This window comes from Calidris pugnax, unplaced genomic scaffold (assembly GCF_001431845.1).
Source record: "Calidris pugnax isolate Ruff unplaced genomic scaffold, ASM143184v1 scaffold17, whole genome shotgun sequence".
Taxonomy (NCBI): domain Eukaryota; kingdom Metazoa; phylum Chordata; class Aves; order Charadriiformes; family Scolopacidae; genus Calidris; species Calidris pugnax.
In genome coordinates this window covers 9,159,574-9,181,566 of record NW_015090794.1, presented here as the reverse complement: position 1 = coordinate 9,181,566, position 21,993 = coordinate 9,159,574, and the positions used below count along the sequence as shown (strand labels likewise).

At 39.4% G+C, this 21,993-nt stretch overlaps 1 long non-coding RNA gene across 1 annotated transcript in view; it reads right to left on the bottom strand.

Annotated features, from left to right (window-relative positions):
- LOC106884722 overlaps nucleotides 1–21,993 on the bottom strand; it is a 93,926-nt gene that overhangs the window by 15,819 nt on the left and 56,114 nt on the right. The window contains exon 4 of the long non-coding RNA XR_001411273.1: nucleotides 718–782. This is a non-coding gene — a long non-coding RNA (uncharacterized LOC106884722). The remainder of the gene's footprint in view (nucleotides 1–717; nucleotides 783–21,993) is intronic.

Below are 21,993 nucleotides of genomic sequence, written 5' to 3'. Positions count from 1 at the left end.
ACCCGACATCTTTGCTTCAACTGTATGTGTATCACTTCTTTGTCTACTTTTTAGAATTTTTACATCTTTGTACTCTTCATATGAGTTGCCTGTTCTGCTTGTGTTGTCTGATTGCTAGAAAAAAAAAAAATCGGAAAGTATTATTTCAGCATTGAGAGATATGGAGTTACTGGAGATTCCAGCTCTGAGATGATTAGGGGACTGGAGCACCTCACATATGTGTAAATGTTGAGAGGACTGGGACTGCCCAGCCTTGAGAATAGAAGGCTTGGAGCGGGTCTCATCAGCATGTACAAATACCTGAAGGGAGAATGTGAAGAAGACAGAGCCACGCTCTTTTCAGTGGTGTTCAGTGACAGGAACAGAGGAAATGGTACAAACTGAAAACCAGAAATTTCTTCTGAACATCAAGAAACACTTTTGTACTGTGAGGGCATGACCAGTTGTTGGCATGGGTTGCCCAGAGAGCTTGTGGAGTCTCCATACTTGGAGAGATACAAAACCTGTTTGGACATGGTCCTGGACAGCCAGCTTTAGGTGACCCTGCCTGAGCAGGAGGGTTGGACAAGACGACCTCCAGTGGGTCCTTTCCAACCTCAAGCATGCTGTGATTCTGTGAGCCTGTAACGTTGCTGTTCAGTGTTTCTGATGTCATCTGTGATTGTAAAATGATGTGGGATCTCTTTTGCCTTGAACTAAACCTCCTAACCGACTTACCTTCTCTTTTGCTAGGGTTTCGTCTCTTCAATCTATTTGTGAAAACAAGGCCTAAGAAAAGCATCCTTTGGAAGAAAACAGATTTCAGCAATGAGCATTGGTCAAGTATAGCAGGACATAATTTAGGTGAGTAATGAATGACAAAACACAATACCAATGTCTGTATGCAAATTTATCCTCTGATGGTTGTCAACATATTGTGAAAACTAACAGTAACAGAGAAGGACAAGGACCATAGTCTGCATCTGCCTAGTGCTTCTAAATGACATGGTTTTTAGTGAATTGGAATCTAAAATGGCTTGTGTGTCAGTCAAGGTCATTTCTTTTTTTTTGAGCTTGTTGATACAAACAATGAAGCTACTGTATTAAATGCAATTCAGCATAATATCCCTAATTTAAGATGTAGACAATTATGATGGATTAACCAGAGATAATAGTTGTGAACCTGATTCTTTATTACCTGGATCAGCGATGCTGGAAGAATAAATGGAAAACATAAATGAAATACTCTGTTGCTGGGCAGTTGAAGAACACACTAAATCACCTGGCTAACCAAGAATGAAGATTATGTTTTTGAACTGACAGAAAAAATCATGGTTAAGGTCACTGTAGATTTATTATCCCAAGGAACATTATAATAAACTGGGTTGTCTTTATATTATAACTAGATCAAAGAAGCCTCAATCTTCAGATGATTCTCTGTTGCAGGCACATGAATTTGTACCAGTATTAATTAGATGACCATGTCATCTGATCAAATTGATGGAAATTTATTGAACTGGATGAACTATATGTTTTCAAAAAAAGACAGTGAAGATATTGGCAGTACTCCATTGTCTGGCTCTTAGGAAATTCCACAGTTGGGTAACTTTGTGTTCCAAAGCCAGGGTGAGCACAGGGGTTGAATTTAGTTTGGTTTGGAGTTTTTTGGTGGTTTTTTTCCCCAAAGCAAGTGTTATGAGAGGAAAGGAATTCTGGATGGTTTACATATAATGTTGCACCTTTTGTTTTAAAATCTCTAGACTACTCCATGGATAGCAAATGCAATGAACTTTAACGTGTATTTCTGAAAAAAATAGAAATGTATTCTGAAAATATTTAAAACCATTATTCAAGTATCTATAATGGTAAAAATGCACTTTCATCAAAATCCATATTTAAATGTAAGTTCAATTCCTGTGAAGACACCATTGTTACTGAAAAAATCTGGATGAAAAACATGCTGTGAGTCCTGTTCAAAATAACATGTCCCCCTAAATGTTATCTTCCTGTGGGAGTCAGGCGCTTTGGAAAACATAAGCCCAGATTTATCCCGTGTATCTTTAACAGTTTCACTGACTTTGCTGGTGTGGCCAACGCTGGAAGATAAGCAGCTCCAAGGAGGCTGCATCCCATGTGGCAATGCCTTTTCTCTCCATTGATAATAGTGCCAAGGTATTTAGGCCTCCAGTGCTTAGAAGATAGAAACCAGAGGTAACTTGGTAAAAGAGTGAAGGACCTATGGTTTATTCCTGCTGGTAACCCTAACAAAGACTGTTATGACTCTTTGCCATTATAAATGAGACCATTTTTGTGAAGTGTAAATGGATCTTCTCTTAGCCAAGTATCTTGCTCTGGTCTGTCTGAGGAGACTAATTGCAGTGCAATTCAAGCTGGTCAGTTAATTTACACCATAAAATTGTGTCTTAAAAATGAAACTGAAAGCCTCTGGTTCAGCTTCTTCTCTGGGGATCCCAGTGCAGCTATAGAAACAATACAGAAGAAAAGGATTTCATACCAAATCCTTATTTTCTGTCAGCAAATGCATTCAGAATGATGGGGTAGTAATTCCAGACAGATTGAGGAGCTTCATGGATGTTTTGAAGGTATATATATTGCCCACAGATTTTCAACTCAGTGAATTTGAGTGTGTAATAGCCTGTGATGAAGCGTGCAGGCCTATCAGTGCCCCTGGAGAGGACTCTGAAGCCATTTCACACTCTGTGCTGAGAAGGGTCTATTAAAAAGAGATCCTGCCAAGCCAAGTCCCCAGGAGTTAAATTCCCAGCCAGGGTTTGAAGCTATTCAGGGAGTTACTAACAATGGAAACATCATTATCTGCAGCCAAACTCATTTACATTCTGTATTTTGAAAGAAGGGAATTGGGATTAGTTAGGAGAGGACTGTTCTTCCTCCCAGCCAAAGTGGTGAGCCCTGGGGTAATCAGGTGTTACCCGAGAGACGTTTTGATTTCTTGTTCTCATGTTTGATTGTCAGCCTACATGGATGACATGCAGTTACAAATGAAGCTTTGACAGTCTTACATGCATCTTGTTTAGATTTTAATGATTTAATAGCCATAGTTGTAAAATCAACATACTAGAATTTGTGTGTTTTTCTGCTGGACACCGAGGGGTAGCATGCATGGTATCTCTGGGGAGGACAGTTCACTTGATGCAAGGTTAGTTCCTTAGCACCAGCCATACTCTCTGATTTTGTTCGGGTCTTGTGTGTGATTCTCTCAATTTTCTATTAAATAAGTATAGGGATTTTGATTGTCTCTAAATTATCATAAGGTATAAATCAGTCAACATCAAGAAGATAAATGGTCAAATTAGAAGTATGTCAACAGTTTGGATGCTCAAACAATCTAGTAACATGCTGTAGCAGCCAGAGAAACCATAGCCAGCAATATTTCTAGAACCAAGCCTACAAATGTTTCCAAAAGATATGACCTACTTTGAGTGGAGGTTATTGGGCTTAAAGCAGCCTGAATGGGTTCAATTTTGTGGCTTATATTAAGCTCAAAGCCACAGTAGATGGCAATAATGGTCCCCTGAAGGCTTGCAGTAGGACCTACAGAAGATGGTTTAATTTTCTGCTTTGTAAAGTGAAAACCACCTTTTACTGTCCAGTGTGCCTTTCTCACAGAAGTGAGTTTTGCTTCCTCCCCATCTATTGTCAAAAGACGGTTTCATTTTCTACAGGAACACTGCTTGTTCAAAGCACTAATCTGAGAACCAGTGGCCCCGTTAAGTTCTTGTTGATATGCGCTTCTCTGCTACGACTAGAAACAAAGTGTTGGCCCTGGCAAATATTATCTCAGCTCCTGCAGTGGCCAGTACTGTTCTGTCTGTCTCTGATGGCCTGGGGTGCCCGAACTATTTCAAATATCATCCACAGTGAGCTAATATTACCAAAGAGATTTCAAATACTAGCCAGCCTTTGCTGTTCACACCCGAGTAGTTGAAAATATCAGCACCACAGTAGCCTCATAAATTAGCAGCACATTACATCTTTTCATTACAGATGTGGCAATGTCATCCAAGAAAGTTAATGACTCGGGCACCAGGAAATGGTCTTCCAGGTAGCAAATGTTCAGCAGATCACAGTATTCCATTTATAGCACAGAAGATGATCTAAAATGTCACCATTGCTCTGGAGAAAACAAAGTATTGCATCCAAACATGCTGGAGGTTATGTCAGTGAGAAAGGAGCTTCTCTTGCCAGCACAGGTACTTAACATTCATGCTCATCTATCACATTACACGTTGTCTTTAGCAACTCTATGGCTCTATGTAATAATATGTGGTAATTTTCTAATGGTGGATATTGGTAGTCAGGACTAGAACAGTGGGGTTCTTTGATTGTTTCAAGGCACACTACATCTTAATTCTTGCTGCTTCTTTGTGCTATCAGTCTTGTTTAACTGTCTCAGGAACCCGTAAATTGAGATAGAGGGAAAAGAGTTTGTCCAAGATTACTTCCATGGCAAACAGATTGGAGCACCTCAGTTCTCAGTCTGTTGATCTCCTTTTTACAAGGTGAGATGCTGTTTCCAACAAAATGAGATTTGCATGCCTTCACACTGGAGTATCTGTGATCCTATAGCATACTCAGGTGATACTTTTTTATGTTAAAATTTGCTGTAAAATTTCTGGCATAAGCTCTGTGGCATTCTCATGATGTGGACCTAGAGTATGGGGATTGACTAGCTGTTTCACATAGAGACTGGAATAGTATGAAGTAGCCTGAAACAAAGCAGCATATAATGTCAGGGAGTTTTCTTAAGTTCGAGCTTTCTCTGTCATGTTCACTGATGTTTAGCTGCCTAGGAGCAAATTCCAGGTGAGTTCTGGATGTGGATAATATGTATTTTCACTCTTTTGGGTAGTTAACTATGATTTTTAAGATGGTGGTAAAACATCACCTGTTTTAGACTTCCTTCTCTAAAGCAACTCCTTAGTATTTAGACTTAGTGTCCACTTCCACCTAGTTTCACTTCATTACAAGTACATCTCTGGATGTGGCATCAGAAGGCTTTCCAGCTGGAATGGAGGGAGGAGAGGGGAGCTTGTCATGCCAGGTTTGTGTCAGGGGCATAATTCCTGAAGCCTCCAGAGCTGATCTGACTAGTTTGGACCAGAAACACTTGGGACTCATAGACAGCCAGAAGTGGGGCTCTTCCAACCTGCATAAGAACTGTGTTTGCACAAGCAGCTCACTTCATGGCCAAGTTCCAGTCTTTCCAGGACACCTAATAGGTGTCCTGGAAATATGGGCTGCCTGGCCCTTGGATTGCTACCCCAAAATGTTCCCAAAATATTGCATAGAGAGTATTGTCCAGACTGACTTCCCACTTGCTCAGACATTTTTTACAGTCTACATCTCACATTGTTTTCAGTGCCCAGGAACATTCAGAGCTTCAAAACCTGTATGGATAGACTTTTTAAAAAAAGGAGAAGAAAATCACAGAATCACAGAACGGTTAGAGTTGGAAGGGACCTTAGAGATCATTGAGTTCCAACCCCCCTGCCACCGGCAGGGAAACCACCACTAGACCAGGTTGCTCAAAGCCCCATCCAGCCTGGCTTTGAACACTTCCAGGGATGTGGCATCCACAGCTTCCCTGGGCAACCTGTTCCAGTGCTTCACCACCCTTACAGGAAAGAATTTCTTCCTAATATCTAATCTAAATCCCCCCTCTTCCAGTTAAAAACCATTACCCCTTGTCCTGTCACTACACTTCCTGACAAAGAGTCCCTCTCCGGCTCTCCTGTAGCTCCCTTCAGATATTGGAAGGCTGCTATGAAGTCTCCCCAGAGCCTTCTCTTCTTCAGTCTGAACAACCCCAGCTCTCTCAGCCTGTCTTCACAGGTCAGGTGCTCCAGCCCTCTGATCATCTTCGTGGCCCTCTGCTGGACCCATTCCAACAGGTCCATTCTCCAGGAAAGGAATGCATTAGTCAGAGTTTAACAGTTACTTTCCAGGAAAATGTCACATCTTTGCAAGCTTGAAAGTTTTCCCTGGATACTGAGTCATTTCTGCACAGAGTTATTCTGTGCCATCCGGTCCATGATACTGAGTTGTATTCTATACATGGTTGCATAACAAAAATAAGTTATGCCGGGTTCATTCAACATCTTGTGGATGATTTGGGAAAGTATGTGACAATAGCCACAGGTCAGGATAGTTGAGAGTCAGGTTACATTATTACAACTTGCCAGAAACCAGACCAGAGGGCAACATTCAGTATGGCAAAACCCATTCTGGAGATTTTTTTTCATCACAGTTTCCTGTACCTAACGTATCTCCTATTCTCGCTGTTACAGAACATAGGAATGAAATTGTTCTAGACAAGTTAAGATCAAAGACTTGAACTGTAAATAATCTTTTTGTTGGTAACAGATTGTGAAGAATGGTTTAGTTATATAGATACTATTACACCTGAATGAGCAAAGCAGCCTGATCTCCTCCAATGTATGGAAATCCGATTGGGTCTTTGTATTTTTATGCTAGGGTCACAAAGGGAGAATCTTGTGTATAATTTTAGCAGAAAGTTACCTTGTAAAGAAAAAAAATAATTCTAGGAGGTCAAAGCCTTGAGTGAGAATAGAAATAAAGTCCCTGTCAAATCCCTTTTCTTCCATCTATCACTGACCCACCTTTGCTCTCACAGATTTCCCCATCTCTGAAGGAAACCTCTGGATTTCTGACAGTAGAGGCTGTCTTTGAAAAGTGCCTGCCATTTTCTCTCCTCACTGTCACTATGTGCTGTCCAGCCTTCAGTCAAGAGCATTGGTTTTAGCTCGGTACTAACATCTGATGTGTGCTATAGCTAGCCAATTTTCTTCACCCTTTTCAGTTTGCTGAGCATTCCAGAGGCTGAAGGATTTGTGTTGCCATTCACTCTCTCAGCTTTTGGCACAAAGATCTTTTATGTTCAGCCCCAAAATACTCAAGATCTTGTTGTATGGAAGATGGTAATCATGTGCAATGGTGACTGCTACACACAGAAAGCAGAAAAGTTTGTGAAAATTATTGGAGAACTTATTTTAAAGTCGTATTTCTTGTACTGTATTTGCCATATTAAATGATAAAATCTCCCCTTTCATATATGTTCTGAATCAGGAAAATACTGAAGTAGGTTTCTGAATGGAAATCTGTGAAGCCCAACTAGATTAGACTGATCAGATGTTCAAAGTTAGGAAAACCTTGCTTAAAATGTGTTTTTTGCTGGTTAGATATTTAGCATTGCACCCTCTCTCAGAATGCAGATGGTGGTCAAACTGTATGCCCTGTGTACGCAGGAATAGTGAAATTTTAATGTGCTGTTGAGCTCTGTTCACAGGTCAGGGAGTGGTGTGAGTCTTGTAGATACCATGTAGGTCTCGATATCATCATAGTGATCTTGACTAAATTGCAGAACTCATGGAATGATACATTGGCCCCAGGTCACAAATAGATTAGAAATGGCTTTCTCACAGTTTGCGAGTGAAAGCTTTTCTGCAGACTCACTTCACATGCCTACATGGCAAATGACACTCCAAGAATCTCTGAATCAGGCATCTGACTGACTGGCCTCTGTTAGCACCTGTAGAAATTGTGTTATTTGACATAAAGGTATTGCAAGAAAAAAAGTGGATTGTCCTTCCTGCTACCTTTGAAAACAGCATTCAGAAAGTGATGGGGGTGAAGGATGAAAGTGGAGAAGGTTTGGTACCGATTCCTTGTGTCTTGTATTCTGGACAGTGTCATCTTTGTCTTGTGAAAAGCCCATGGGAAGAAACCCATCAAGGGGATTTATCAAGAGGCAGAAGGGAAGGTAACTCTGCCCTTCAATGTGTGATGTGATGTGTTCATCTTGGGTCTCGTGATAAGAAAGCAGCTGTGCTCACATGCATTATATAACAAAACTGTTCTGGCGTCCGCAGTCAGATGATTTCAATCACATCCAAATTTCCCTTTGTGCTGCAGTTAGAATGGGGCTGGGATCTTGCTTTACAGAGATTTACACCAGCCAGAGAGGCCTCTTTCAAAAGGATGTTTACATCTATTGAGTCTACTTCACATCATGGAAGTGTTGTAAGAGATCCTTTATGTGATGGAGAATCTAACCCTCCTATATCAGTGTAGAAAACCAGATAAAATATGGTAATTAAATATTTCAAAATAAATAGTAATAAAAAGAAAAGGAATTGAGGAAGGATTATTTGGCTTTCAGAATTACCAAATTATTAATATAAGCTGGACTTTGGTTTCTATCCAACATGATCTGAAAATTTCCTGAAACTCTCTGAAAAGGAGAATGGCCAAGTTTGTAAAAATCCATTAGTATGCAGAAGAATACCTTCGAAAGCCCGTCTGCAGAACAATAGCTTACAGTTTATTTTATTGTTTCAGGCTATTTTTACATAAACTAGAACAGCCTCTAGTTACTACCACCCTTGCTTTGTAAAATACTTTCTATAATAGGATTATTTATTGTTAAATATAGACCAGTTAAAGGTGAGCTTCTATCTTTTAAAAGACAGCGTGCGTATATTGTCAGTAACGTGATTAAAACAAGCTAATTAGTATTTCCTAACAAGCTGCTTAGTATTTGTTTAAAGCAAATTTTCTGTAAGGTTCCAGGTGCACTAAAAGCAGATGTAACATTTGGTTTAAAAGGATTTTGGGATGAATGTACAACAGTCTGTACTATGTCCGGGGCTGCATTTGTACTTGCCATTTCTGCATCATCACTGGGTGGCCATGAGAGGTTTTCAGGCAAACACAAAGAGTTTGATTCATCCAGAGAGTGGAAGAAGTGATTTATGGGAAAGTGATAAAAGAATAAGAGAAGTGAGATTTGGAGGCAGAGAGAATATTTTTCATTAGAGGAATGGAAATTGGGAAGAGTGAAAAAGCATTTGACCATACAGTACCATTATCCGGCTTCTGATTTTCCCAGCTGTTTTAACTGCTTTGATATCAAATATGACTCCTCTCTACAAACTTGCTTTTGTAAGTTGAAGCTTATATCATGGCTGTAACAGCAGTGTTACTACTACAGCACAGAGTAAAATACTTGCTATGGCACGAGCTGAACAGTGCTGAGAGCAAACAGATCAATCTGCAAATGTGGGAATACCAGGGAATAACAGCAGAGCTGTGGTTTTGTCACAAGCACTTTGCAAGCGTCAATGCACACTTTGCCTGTGAATGGAGCAAATCTAGTACAAAAGAAGGTATTTCATTACCTGTTGGAATACAAAACGTGTGTTTAAGCAGTGGAAAGGATTTATCCTGAATAAACACTGTTGTGAGGTAGTGTTTGCCCACTTGTAACATTGTCAGATCCCAAGGTTCAGTGAAGCACCTTCCCTGCTGGTTTCCCTCAGAACATCTGTCCTTGAGGGAGGCAGAGACCGGGCAGAGCCAGGATGTTTAAACATGGAAGAGTGAGGTGTCTCTTCCAGGCCTTTCCTTCTTTCCTTGCAGCTCTGCTGCCTCACCATCTGATTTTCTTTGCAGTATTGGAGGAACACCCAGATGTTCACTTTACCTCTGCACTCTGATGTGAAAGTACACGTTTCCTTTGCCTTTATTTGCAATGGCAAAATACTCTTCTATTTATTAAAAGTTTCTCATTTCACTGTGCTGAGAGTGTGTCCATTTGTGAGACAGCCTTTCACATGCAGTGTATTGATTATGATATCTTAACAAGGGAAGCATTGTTCTTAAACTTCTGTTTTCCTTAAACCATCTACCATGAAAGGTCAAAACGCTGTAATTCTGAGGCAAGGCATCTGCCAATGATCAGCTCACTGATTTGCCCATATATATTGCCCTTTTTCCCTGACTAATCTACCTATTCAGTGAATTGAAAATAATTGATGGAAGTCCTATGCCAGGTTTTCAGTCAAATGCACTTGGTTGCAAATCTTTTGGCAGGCTATACAGGAGGGAGAATTGCAATATCTGTAAGAAATTATATCAAATGTCAGTTTGCTTCTTTGAGGCTTCCCATAGAATAGATGCTTTTCACAGCAACAGTTGAAAGCCCTTGGTCCTGTCCAGTGGACTGGTGCAGGTATAAATAGTCCCAGCCAGACCGTTTCGTGTGTGGGAAAACTTTCGTTTCAAAAGCCTTGGGAGCACACAGCAGCTGGCAATGGGCCTCCTCCCTTTTCAGCCTGCTCTAGTGTTACAATAGAACATTGGGAAAATCCTTTCACAAGATGAGAAGAAGAAAGCTGCTGAGAGCTCAGAGAGGATCCTGTGCATTTTTGTTTACATTATAGCTCCCTTGTAAAGGCGAGGTGGGCGATTCCGCCCAGGGTAGGGAGCTGTCTCTACCCGCCAGAAATGCTGTCTTTGCCAACAGGTAGTGCCCAAGCCTCTGAAATGATGCCTAAACAGCTGTTTCCACAAACTGGCTACTCTGTTTCTCAACACAATTAAGAAATGGGAAGAAAGACCTCGTCAGGATGTATTCCATGGCAGCAAACCTAAGAAACGTTGTTCTTCTCCCATAACTTATTTTACCGAGTATGAGATCAAGTCTATCTGGAGCACAAAAATCTGTAATTTTTGTCCAATGCTTTAGTCTTCTATTTTGTTTACAAGTGAGCGTGATTTAGAGCTGAATGAGTAATAGGCAATATTATTTTTCAAATAGTTCAGGCATAAAAACATAAAATTTAACAAATGAATAATTCACTGAATATATTTGTGAATTATTTAGCCAGCCCTATATGCTGAATAAATACAGCCTGATGTAAGGCTCAGGGGAGTCAGTACCTTTCTAATGACTTCAGCATATTTTGTATCAGGCCTTACAAGGAAAAAGAAAATTGACAAATAATGTATTTGAAAACAATTCCATAAAATCTTGACAAGTTGTTCTCATTTTGTGATGCGTATATATTGCATTCAACCAATGTCAAACACAGTTTGAAAAATGTTTGGTCTGTTCAAAGACAGTTTGTAAACAGAATATTTGAACCTTTCCACCCACCTGTTGTGTGGGTGTAACTTTTGGGCAAGTCACACTTTGGAGAAAGCCAACATTTTTAAGAGATAAGAAATTAAAACTAAATGCATTATTGTATTTAATTGTATTAAAGGCAATTAAAATTAATTTCTAACAAGAAACAGGAACTTAAGAAACTTGAAGCTCTTTTTTATCTCGAGGAGACTGATTTCTTGAGTTTTATAACTAATAACAATAATTATAGTTTTGTGAAAAATGCAGCTTGTTGAAAGAATTGGGTTTTTGTTAGATTATAAATTTGTCAGATACAAGAGGAAAGGTTACATCAGATGGGAGCCTGGCTGGATGCATATATCTCTACAGTTTAAAAAGTAGACAGACACAAGATAAAATATATAGTAAGCATAGTAAAACATCTTCAAAAGTGTGTAATTTTCTACTGTAACCCTGCAGCTCAAGGACAAATGAGTTAACGGCAATCCCATTACCTTATTTTTTTTCCAAAAAAATGTCTGACTGGTTGATCATAACATCTTGTGCCATCCTAATTTATGAGTCTGATGGCAAAAATAAAGAATTACTAGCATTTGTAATTTTACTGGCAGTGTACCAGCTACCATTTTGAATGCTTCTTCCCGAGAGGGTTCTGCTTAATGACTGAGCAATCAGTGATACAGTTGGGATTTTAGAGTTACTCTGAGATTTTGGATTACCTTGTCTAAAAAAGTATTTTTGCCTTTCTGCTAATGAGAATTTTTTTTTTTTTTTGAGAGCTTGAATAGCTAATTTATTTTGCTAGCTCAGAGGACATGTTTTTCATATTTTAAGGAAAACCGAGGCAAACACTCATCTAATACACCAACAGAGCAGCATCATTTTATCCGTTTCAATGGGATTTTATTGATTACTATTGATCATAGCACAACCCCAAGTCTGTGTGCTTTTTGTGAAATGTTCACATATAAGGTATTCTGAACTGTATTTGCTCACATCAGTTAACTTGTTTACAAGAGGCAGTAATTGCATTTGTCCATGGAAGCATATGGATCAGAGCACAATTTCATGCAATTAAGTTCTATTTTTGAAACTCACTGAGTTATAGAACCTGAAGTTCCTTTCTCTTCTGATTTTGATGGATTAATTGATTTGTCCCACTTTAAAGTAAAACTGTACATGTAATATAAGTTGTGTCATTTAATTCTTAAGTATCTGTTCTGATAAATGAGGACCTATAATATTTAGTTGAGATAAATGATTAGGTGTTTTATGTACAGTTTTCCCTCTGCCTGTCTTCTTAGATCTACCAGTTTTAAAATAAGTGACAATGGGGAAAATACAGGATTTTAGAATCTAGGTTTTACAATTTGGAAAATTTTTAAAAATGCTGGTTTTATTCTCCTCAGGGGCTCAGCTGCATACATTAGTGCTGTCATCGTTGATTGATAGCAGTTCAGGACCTTGCAGTTTGGCTTCTCATCAAAGGAGATATGCTCAGGCTCTGGCTCACCCCTCCATGTTGAACAATGCAGCTGGGCAGATACGGTAAAATGCTGATGCAGCTGGTGCACCAGAAGCTGATAGGGAAAACCTAGTCTTCCTAAGGCAACAAGTCACATTCAGTGTGCCTGAGTTCAAACCAGAAATCCTTCAAGAACTGTAAAGGCAACAGCTTTTTCATGCTGTTGCATAACTCGAAGACTGGATAGAAAATGTTAATGTTCCTCGGGCTCTGGCATGAAAAGAAGCAGGAAGTGTTTCGGCAATGCCGTTTGTGTGCCTCTGCCTTTGTCCATGCTCTGCTTCAAAGGCTTTAAATAGATGCTTTCAGCCACTATCTCTTGTTCAACATAATGCACTTTAGCAAAGTGTAGAATATTAAACCCCAGCAAATGTCGTTTGGTTGACTGTGTCTTAAATTGTTTAATAGTGTGCATAGAATCTGTAAGAAGAAACAGAGTATGCTGTTGAATATCAAAGGAGGGAAAGAGTGGATTTAGGTCTATGCTGTTGAATATCAAAGGAGGGAAAGAGTGGAAAGAGTCGTACCCATGCTCAGGTAATCACCCAGACAGGACACAAAGACTCTTTGAGGACATGGGCACTGCTACAGAAAAACAGACGAAGGTACATTTAGCCCTTTATTCTTTCTGTGCTGGTGACTAGCAGCCGACACCTTCAGAATCAGGTAGAAAGATCTCTTAGCTGTCAGGTTCCCACCCCCATACAGTATTCAAATATTCTTGATGCCTGAAGAGGTCAAAAGCATTTTGACAAAGCCTCAGGACTTCCACTCCGTTGGTATACCCCCAAAACTAGCAGGGGGATTTGGGAAATGGCCTAAGACCTACTGGTACAGCAGGCAGCAGGAATTGCATCTTTGTCAGCTGTGTTGGGGATGGTGCCCAGCCACACAGCATGGAAGAGACACTATTATTACAGCCTAGCCATTACTTTCATTGCTTGTTCACCTGTGAAACAAATTGTGGCTTCAGATGGGGCAGGAATGCCAGGACAGGCTTGTACAGGTCCTTGGCAGGATGACTGGGGTTTTCAGAAGGGCAACACTGCTCATATGGAAATGTCCCCGACTGCTACACATCCACAAATGATAAAAAAAAAAGAAAGTAACTGTGCAGGCCATTTCGCCTGCATGTTACTAGAAGCAGGACTGAAATGAAGGTCCAACATTCCTAATGACTGTCAGAGATCATTTAACTCATTTCTCCAGGGAATGAGAGGTGGCACAGACAATTTTCTCTATTTCAGCTTTTGTGGTTACTAAGACACTTTAGGGAAGCACCATCTCTTTGTCTCTGTTGGGGCACTATTACATACATGGAGTTTGTGAGTAATCCTGCCGCAAGGACAAAGTAACATTCCCAGTGGAAGGGTATGTTGCCATGTGAGATACCACAAGTTTGGTGTGTTTGGTTTTTTGTTTCAATTTCACTTTCTCACTGATTTTATTCTCATTCAGCCTCTGGAGAAGCATGGTATTGCATTTAAAGTGCAGATTTACATAGCAGCAATTTGTCAGTTAACCTGAAAGAAGCAGGTGTGATGCTTCAGCTCATAACAAGGTTGTGATTCCTAGCTGAACAAAGCCTGACACGCTTCTAACTGGCTTGTTTACACCATCAGCACTGCTGTTTCAACAGCCGTGCTCTCCAGTATCTCATATTAATTGGGAACCGCAGCCAGAAGGTATCAAGTGTCACTGTAAATTGCTGGTTGTTGAATGACGCGTGTGAAACCGAATCACAACCTTAAACGTGGTATAGTAAGAAACACAGTGCTCAGCACATAGACCTGTCGCTCCTGCGACTCCAGCTATGAAAGGAGGAATTTTGCCCATAAAATACTGCACTTTTCTGTGGTCTCTGGGGGTTTCTAAAGAGAAGCTGGGGATGCTGTGATTGAACGAGTAGCAGTAACTGCAGTAAATACAACACTCTCAGCTGGTTACCAGCTCTGTGTACTGCCTTGATATTAACCGTAATGTGGCAGAGCAAAACAACTCTCTTAGTTCATAAAAGCTCTTGGTGTATCTGTCTCAAGGATTTTGCTCCCTCCAATTCCCTTTGCTCCTTGGTGTTTGTTTCCCTGCTTTCTCCGTGTACCTGTCACCTCCGGTACCTGTCCTTTTCAGCCACCTTGAAGTGCTACGCCATCATCAAACTCAGTCTTTCAAGCATTTTCCTTCATGCTTTCACTTCCTTATTTTTGATTACAATGCCAGTATTTGGTCTTCTGTTGGCTACTGACCTAGTGTTCATTTTTAGGTCTCTCTTTGTTTTCCTCCAAGTTTTAAATCTCTGGCCCGTCTTTCAGGCCCCTTAAATCTGCACTTCTGTTGCTTTCATGCTTTTGAAATCCTGACTTGAATTTTGGAATCTCTTTTTGACAACTGCAGTCCTTTTTCTCTTTCAATTTTTATTCTTCTATCATCCTAAAAAAATAGCAGGAAAACCCTCTTCTGAGCCTTGTATTCCAAATTTAATCTTTCTTGAATATCTTTCCTTTCATTAAAACCAATCTGAGTCTTTCTCACTAGCACTGGGATTTCATTGTTATGATGTTCTTCTTATTCCTTTCATTTCATCCCCCCTATTACTGCTTTTTTTTGAGGCTTAAGTCAAAATGCAGCACTCATTTCATGGACTTCGTGGCTTTTGGTCAATCCCTACAGCCCTCCTTCCTGTATCCACAGAGAACCTCTTTCTCAGGCTGCAAATGTCACATCTGTATCTTGTCTCTCTTACACAATAAAAGGAGGGAATGTGTTGCTTCATATTTGTTAAGCCTTGTGCACCTCTCCAAACTATACAAGAAAATCTCATATTTATCAATTATTAATAGGCCTGAATCTCCAATCCCCTTGGCTTACCTCAATATAAATGCAACAGAAAATGCTCAATATATTTGCTTTGCCAGGATGAGAAAATTAATATTTTATTTCTTATTATTAAATAAATAATATTTTGCAGGACTGCCATCCTTTGAGGTATAGAGATACTGCATTAATTACCACCCCAGCCCTATTTCCTTCAAACCTCCCAATGAACTAAAGGAGAATCACTAAAATGTTTTTACTATTTCTGATTAAACAAATACTTTGAGGATTTATTTCAACCTCAGATGAATTTGTGCAGTTTACAATTAGTTCTGTTATGAGAGGGCTCTTTCCCTCCTCACATTTGCTTGGATAAATGTGTGTCCCTCAACGCAGCCTTGCACACTGGTGGTAGCTGTGATATGCAGCACAGGCTTGAAGATGGTAATAGAGGAGTTGTAAGTCTCCAGCTGTTGCAACTTCTTTCTCTTGCTCTCTTTTTGTTTTGACCTCTTTAATAGCTATTGTTAGCATCTTTATCAAATCAGGAGTGTCATTCCAGTAAGTTCTCCACATGTTCCTCTCCTGGCTGCTCTGCCATGTTAATCTGTTTTCTGTAATGAAGATGACTGGAAGCTATCTATCCACTCTGTGCAGCACTCCAGGGTCTTGCAAAACACATTGGGGAGTGTATTTATTTAAACATTAACATAAATGCAAAAGGAATGTCATACTTTTCACAGAATAGCCTTGAGTAGGTTCATTTTATGAAAAGCTCTCTGTGAAATCTCACTACTTGCTAAAAAGAACAGCAAAATGTTTTCTGGGGAAAGTAGACAGAAGATAGGGAGTCGTAAAACACTAGGAAATTAATAATAACTGCATTTTCCTAGCTGACTAACAATTCAAAAACATTAGTCCTTTTGCAGAATTTCTTCACCTGTAAACCTTATTTTTTATTACATTTTTTTTCAACAAGTTTGATTCAGGCCCTTTGGTGTCAATAAGAATACTTGTAGTAATCAGCAAATATAGAGTGACTCTTCATACAATAAAACAATTATTACTGCTTTGTAGTTAGGATGAAACTTTCCTGAAGCAGATTATTTGAAAGCCGGTCACTGTAAAGTTCCTTGTGTTCTCTTCAGAATTAAGACAGGTACTTCCAGAGACAAGATGCCATGCTAAGGTGGCCCCACTTCCAATTCAGCACTGCAAAAGCTGTAAACCTCACCAGATTTCCCTTAGGACTGCTGGCTCTGCCTCATTCGGCTTCTGACCACAGATGTTGAATGAGACACATTGCAACGCATTGTTTAACCCTCTCCACCTCCACATTTGTTGTAAGAGTGGAAAGTTGGGAAGAGTTATGCCAGGAAAACAACCTACTACATTTTTTTCTACCTGTTCTGCAGTACAGTGTTTAAACTTTTAAGCCCATTCCTCATTATAAGGCTGGTGGATGGGTTTAGTATCTCATTGATTAGAAAGTCAGCAGCACATTTTACCAGGGAGGAGGACATAGTCCAGCTACTAAGTACATGTCATGACATCTTAAAGAGTGGAAAGTTGCATTGGCAAACAATCTAATGTATTTTTAATAGTACTGAAAGAATCACACAGTTACCCTTTTTGTATGAAGTTGTACTAGATGTGAAACCAAACCCATAATCAAAGGAGCAGAAATCAAGCTCAGGACTCTCCTGTTGCCTGCAAAGGAAACTCTAGGGCTACTTTTATATTTCTGTAGGTTCTTAGTTTCCTGGTCTCTACATTTCTACAGGAGAAGAAGGTTTGAATTCCCTCAGACTGTGAAGGCCCTGAAACCTCTGCCTCCAACTTCTTGGCCAAGTGTTTAAGCTATTAGTCCTGTATTCCTCTGCTGGTTTTAGGAAAATGTTCCTGATTTGGATTTTTCAGTGATTCTTGGTCAGCATCCACCCAGGAGTCTGCTCCTAGGTCTGTGATTTGAGCAGGCTAGGAGCATCTCCGCTGCTTTGCTGGCTGCTGTTGTGCTTAGTGATTCCTACCAGCATCTCTGCGTTCATCATACAGGCTTTCCTAGTCTGCTTCAAGCCACCCAACCCTCCTTAGGCACTGTATGAGGAAAAGATATCTTTAACTCTGGCCTTTGAATGTTGCTATGTGGACCCTGATTTGGAGGTTAGGTCTGCTTGCAAGAGGTGTCTGCCTTCTTGCTGGCTTGTGAAAGAAGCATGTACAACTGGTGATAGTGCATTGCTCTTAGAACTGAGCCCTGTGTCTTTCTTCTCCGTTGTTCAAAGCTGAGAAAAGTCAAGACAGTTGCTCGTGATCTTGGGTATTAGAAGAGGGAGAAACATGGGCTGATGCAGCACAGAGTGATTAAAGAAAAGAAACCTGTTGGGACGGTCTTAGGCATGCTGCTAACTTTAAATGTACAAATCTGCCCCATTTAAATCAAAGTTAATCAGAAGCGAGGAATTTTTTGGGATTGGGGAAAAATTAAGCATGCACTTGAATGTTTTGCTAAATTAAAACACCAACTTTCTTCAGTTAAAGATGGACCTCTTGTAGGAAGCCAAATGCTGAACTATTCATAGTGGAACATTTAATGTGATGGTATATCTTCACGGATGAAAAAACACACATTAAGATCAGTGGCGAAACTGAGAATACACTCTTACTTTCCACTGACACTGCAGTTTTATCTTGCTTTTATAAAACTGCATGAACTGGTAGTAATTTCTAATAGTAATTAGTAGTAGTTAATGTAACAGCTGTGTGGCATTAAATAATTAACCTTTATATAACCTATCATAATTTTCACCATACCAAGACATGATTGTAATGAGTTTTTCTACCCATCTTCATTATTGTATGATTTGGTAACTGCTTGATGTAAGTTACTTTTCAAAGTGTATGTACTAAATCTCATCATTCAAACAAATGAAAATTATAAAAGGGAGACTTAACACTGTTTCTTGGCCAGGAGTTTTTACAGCACTTGTGAAAGATTCTGTATGACAGATATGAAGACATGTTACTAAAATACTTTGTCTTTCTGGAAACCTATCACAGTCTATAAATGTCTCCCAAAATAATGCTGAGAGCATTCTGATATTGCCATCCCAAATATACACATTTTTCCCTTGTCTTGAAACAAACCACAGAGAATCTTTGGTTTGGACTGTCAGGAATAACAGTCACCCCTAAAGGGAGATGTTTGACTTCCATCAGTTTGGGGGTTGTTTTTGATTTGTTTCTTTTTTGTGCTTCTAGCCTCCTAATTTTTTAAGTAGCTGCTTCTTTTGAAGAAACCTTATTTAACCTTCTTTCTGAGTTTTGAGTATTCAAGAAAAACACAAAGAACTAGCAAAATGATTAGCATAATCTAGAAACATAAATTCATGCTCTCACTCTAATGGAAAATCTGCTAGCCACAATTTGATGTCTTTGTTCATATTGTATTATCCCTCATGTAGTTATTAATCTACGTTGCTGTGTGAATGGACATGAACTTCCTAACTTCCTTCTTTGGTATTCCCACTGCACAGACTCTGCTGCCTGCTGTTGATATCTGCCACTCTTGCATGTGGAGGGTCACTTGCAGTTTGTGATCATGTCTCTCATTCTCTTTTAGAAACTCTTCTGCTAAAGATCACTTCCTGTTCTGGTAGTATATTGTGACTCAGGATCACAAGCAGAAAGCCTCTGTGGGAAATTGTTTTCTGTTATTTTTATTCAATACCTTAAGCCACTTGCATATTTTGTGCTTTATTTTCCATTCATGGTTCCATTTTACAAAAATGGTTTTGTTTCTAGCCACAGGCATGGGCTGTGTATGTAGCCCATATTTCATTAATTCTCTTTAGGCTTCTTAGTTTAGTAGTAAGGCATATTTTGGTTACTGAAATGAAAAATAATATTTCTAAAAGATTCTGTTGATGTGAAGCCAGTAATAAATATGCTGCTATTAACAGAAGTGAGCAGTAATTTGGGGAACTGAACATAGTAAACAGCAAACAGTCCAACACAGATTTATTAGCTTCAACATGTGGATCTAGCCAGCCAGAAGCACTGATCCAGCCCACAGTGCCTCTTCTCCTGCCTGAGACCAGATCAAGAAGGAGCTTCATAGGGTGATCACCTCTAATACCAGGTTGATTGTGCAGATTGACTGTTAATACTGGTGTTAGTTCAGTAGTTTAATTGCTAATACTTGAAAGGATTCTCAGAATGTTTGTCTTACCATAAGGTGTTACTGTTTGGGGAACAGATTTTGTAGGATATAAACACGCCAAGCGAGACACATCATTTTATAGAACACACCGATTATAGGAAAGTATATGAGAATTCTTGGCCTGAGTGTTTTTCACCTGGTGAAGGCTGTGGAAAGCACCATATTTTCTACTGCAGGGAGTCGATGTTTACTTATCACTTTTGTTTTTTAAGTCTAAGAGACGAAGAAGGTCTTGGAAAGATAGAGCTGGGGGTGGGGTGAAAGGAAGGTTCAAACAAAGAAGTCTGGATAAATACAACTCTAATATGCAGTAACTAATTAAAACCAAGAGAACAGGAATTTTAAGAAACGGCCTTTGTGAAAGAGCACTGAGTTTGAACACCCACAATTTGCTCAGAAAGGTGACTTAGGCCCAACGAGCACCAGGTGAAACAAATGAAGAATCAGTTCTCAGTTGCTGGGAGGTCCAGGAGAGGCACAGGCCAATCAGGGCCAGGGAGAAAAAATAAAAGGGGTTTGTAGCCTTTCCTGTGTTTGGTAGTTTGAAAGAGAGTGTGGAAGAGAAGCTACAGTATTCATGGTCTTCTTCTGGAAAGGAAATCCAGATGGACTTAATTCTGGAGAATGACATCACATTCTAAGGTAAATGAAATATTTTTGTGGCTTAACTGTGTATCTTATTTTGTTGTTTTTGGAGGAATAAGTCTGGCTGGGAGGTTTCACTATCTTCCTAATTCCTTTTTACTTCTATGCAAGTTTTAATGCTGTCTTATGCTAAAGCTGCAGGACTGTCGCTTCGGTGTTGTTAGTTCGAGTAGGCAATGCTTGAGTGGGAGCACGTAAAGATGTTTACGTTAATGAAAGGTAATTTCAATCTCAATATTGGTTGATATTATGTAAAACATGCTTTAGCATTTATTATGTATTGAAAAGGTAGAAGCTGCTAAATGTAGGATATCTCTATGGCCTCTTCCATATTTTTACTAGAAAGAGCACTTCAGCAGTATTTTTTATTTTTTAGCTCCCTATCTTCTGTCTTATGTGAAGCTTTGGGTTTTGGAACTGAATATAGTTCTGTTGTGGGCAGCACACCACCGCAACCTCAGAAGCAATGAGGAAACACATGGTTTGATAGTACCCATGTCTTTAGCTAGGTTTTAGTCTGATTCTGGACTTGAAATTTCTGGATGGAAATGCGTGCTATTATGAAAAGATTTCGCTATGGGAAAAGTGTTAACTTCATAGTTTGGCCCTTGAGGTGTGACTGCATGTTGGCTTTCAAAGTTTTTTTAAGATACTAAGCTTTAATCTAGAATGAAATATGCTAATACATATGTTTACTCTTAATCATTGTGATATATCTGAGTTGATGGTGAAAGAATTCAACCTGTGCTTTTGGAGTCATCTTCTGTGGTCTCATGTAAACTGGGTCAAATTTACCTTTTTGCTGCACTGGAATGACTTCTCTTTGTGTAGGAGGAGGGTGATCTATTTTGGAGGTATCTTCCTCTGCTTGAGGAACTAATAAAGTATCTTAACAGAGCTTGCATTTCACCATCCATTTGTGTAAGGAGAATTGATACCTTTTTTGACAATCTGTCATGAGGTAACACTTCTAAAGAAGTGGTAAGGATCTTTGAGCACTGATTTAAAGAAATATGTACTTCAGCATTTGAAATATGGAAGAACAATCTTCTTTCCTGCAAAAAAACACATCTTGGAAGATCATAGTGCTTTGAACTGAAAATGTATGCTGCCCTTCAGCAAGCATATACCAGCAACTTTACTGTAGAACAATCATTAGGTTCATTGTCACAGCTGTAAAAGCTGTGATGTTCTAGCTAGTAAAACTGGTTTTGATTTTCCTTTTTCATAAACCTTTTCATTGCTTCTCTGAAGTAAAATAGTTTTTGCAACTCTGCTGTATTCAGGACCCAATGAAATGAAAGAATTGTATATACTGTCACAGTTCTACTGGGTTTTGCTAGGTAGTAGCAAGAAATAGTATTTTTTTTCTTGGATGTGGGGAGTAGTAACACATGACTGTGTATATACAAATTTACAACCTTTATCAATTGCATTGCTGTCTCTGCTTCTTGTGCTGAGTTCTCTTCTGCTTTACTTCGCCATGAAGAATTACACATGCAAATGGCTGCAAAACAGTCCTGAGGTTAAGAGTGGGAAATGCTTGCAAGCTTAGTCATAGAGTTATAACAGTGACTAGGGAGGGAACTTGTGTGGAGACCATCAGTTAGTGTTACTTCATTAGCGTGTGCAATAGGAGCAAAAAGAGATCTCTGGGAGTCTTTGAAGAGCTGATATGGTAAAATCTCTTTCCTAGTAGTACCACATAGACTTCTTTTGTACTTCTACGCAACATAAAAATCTACCTTGTCTTGGAGTCCAATCCACTGTCAGTAATAATGCGGCTTTGGGTTACTACAGCTTGTCTCTCTTGTATTTCTGCTCCTTCTCTTGCTTTCT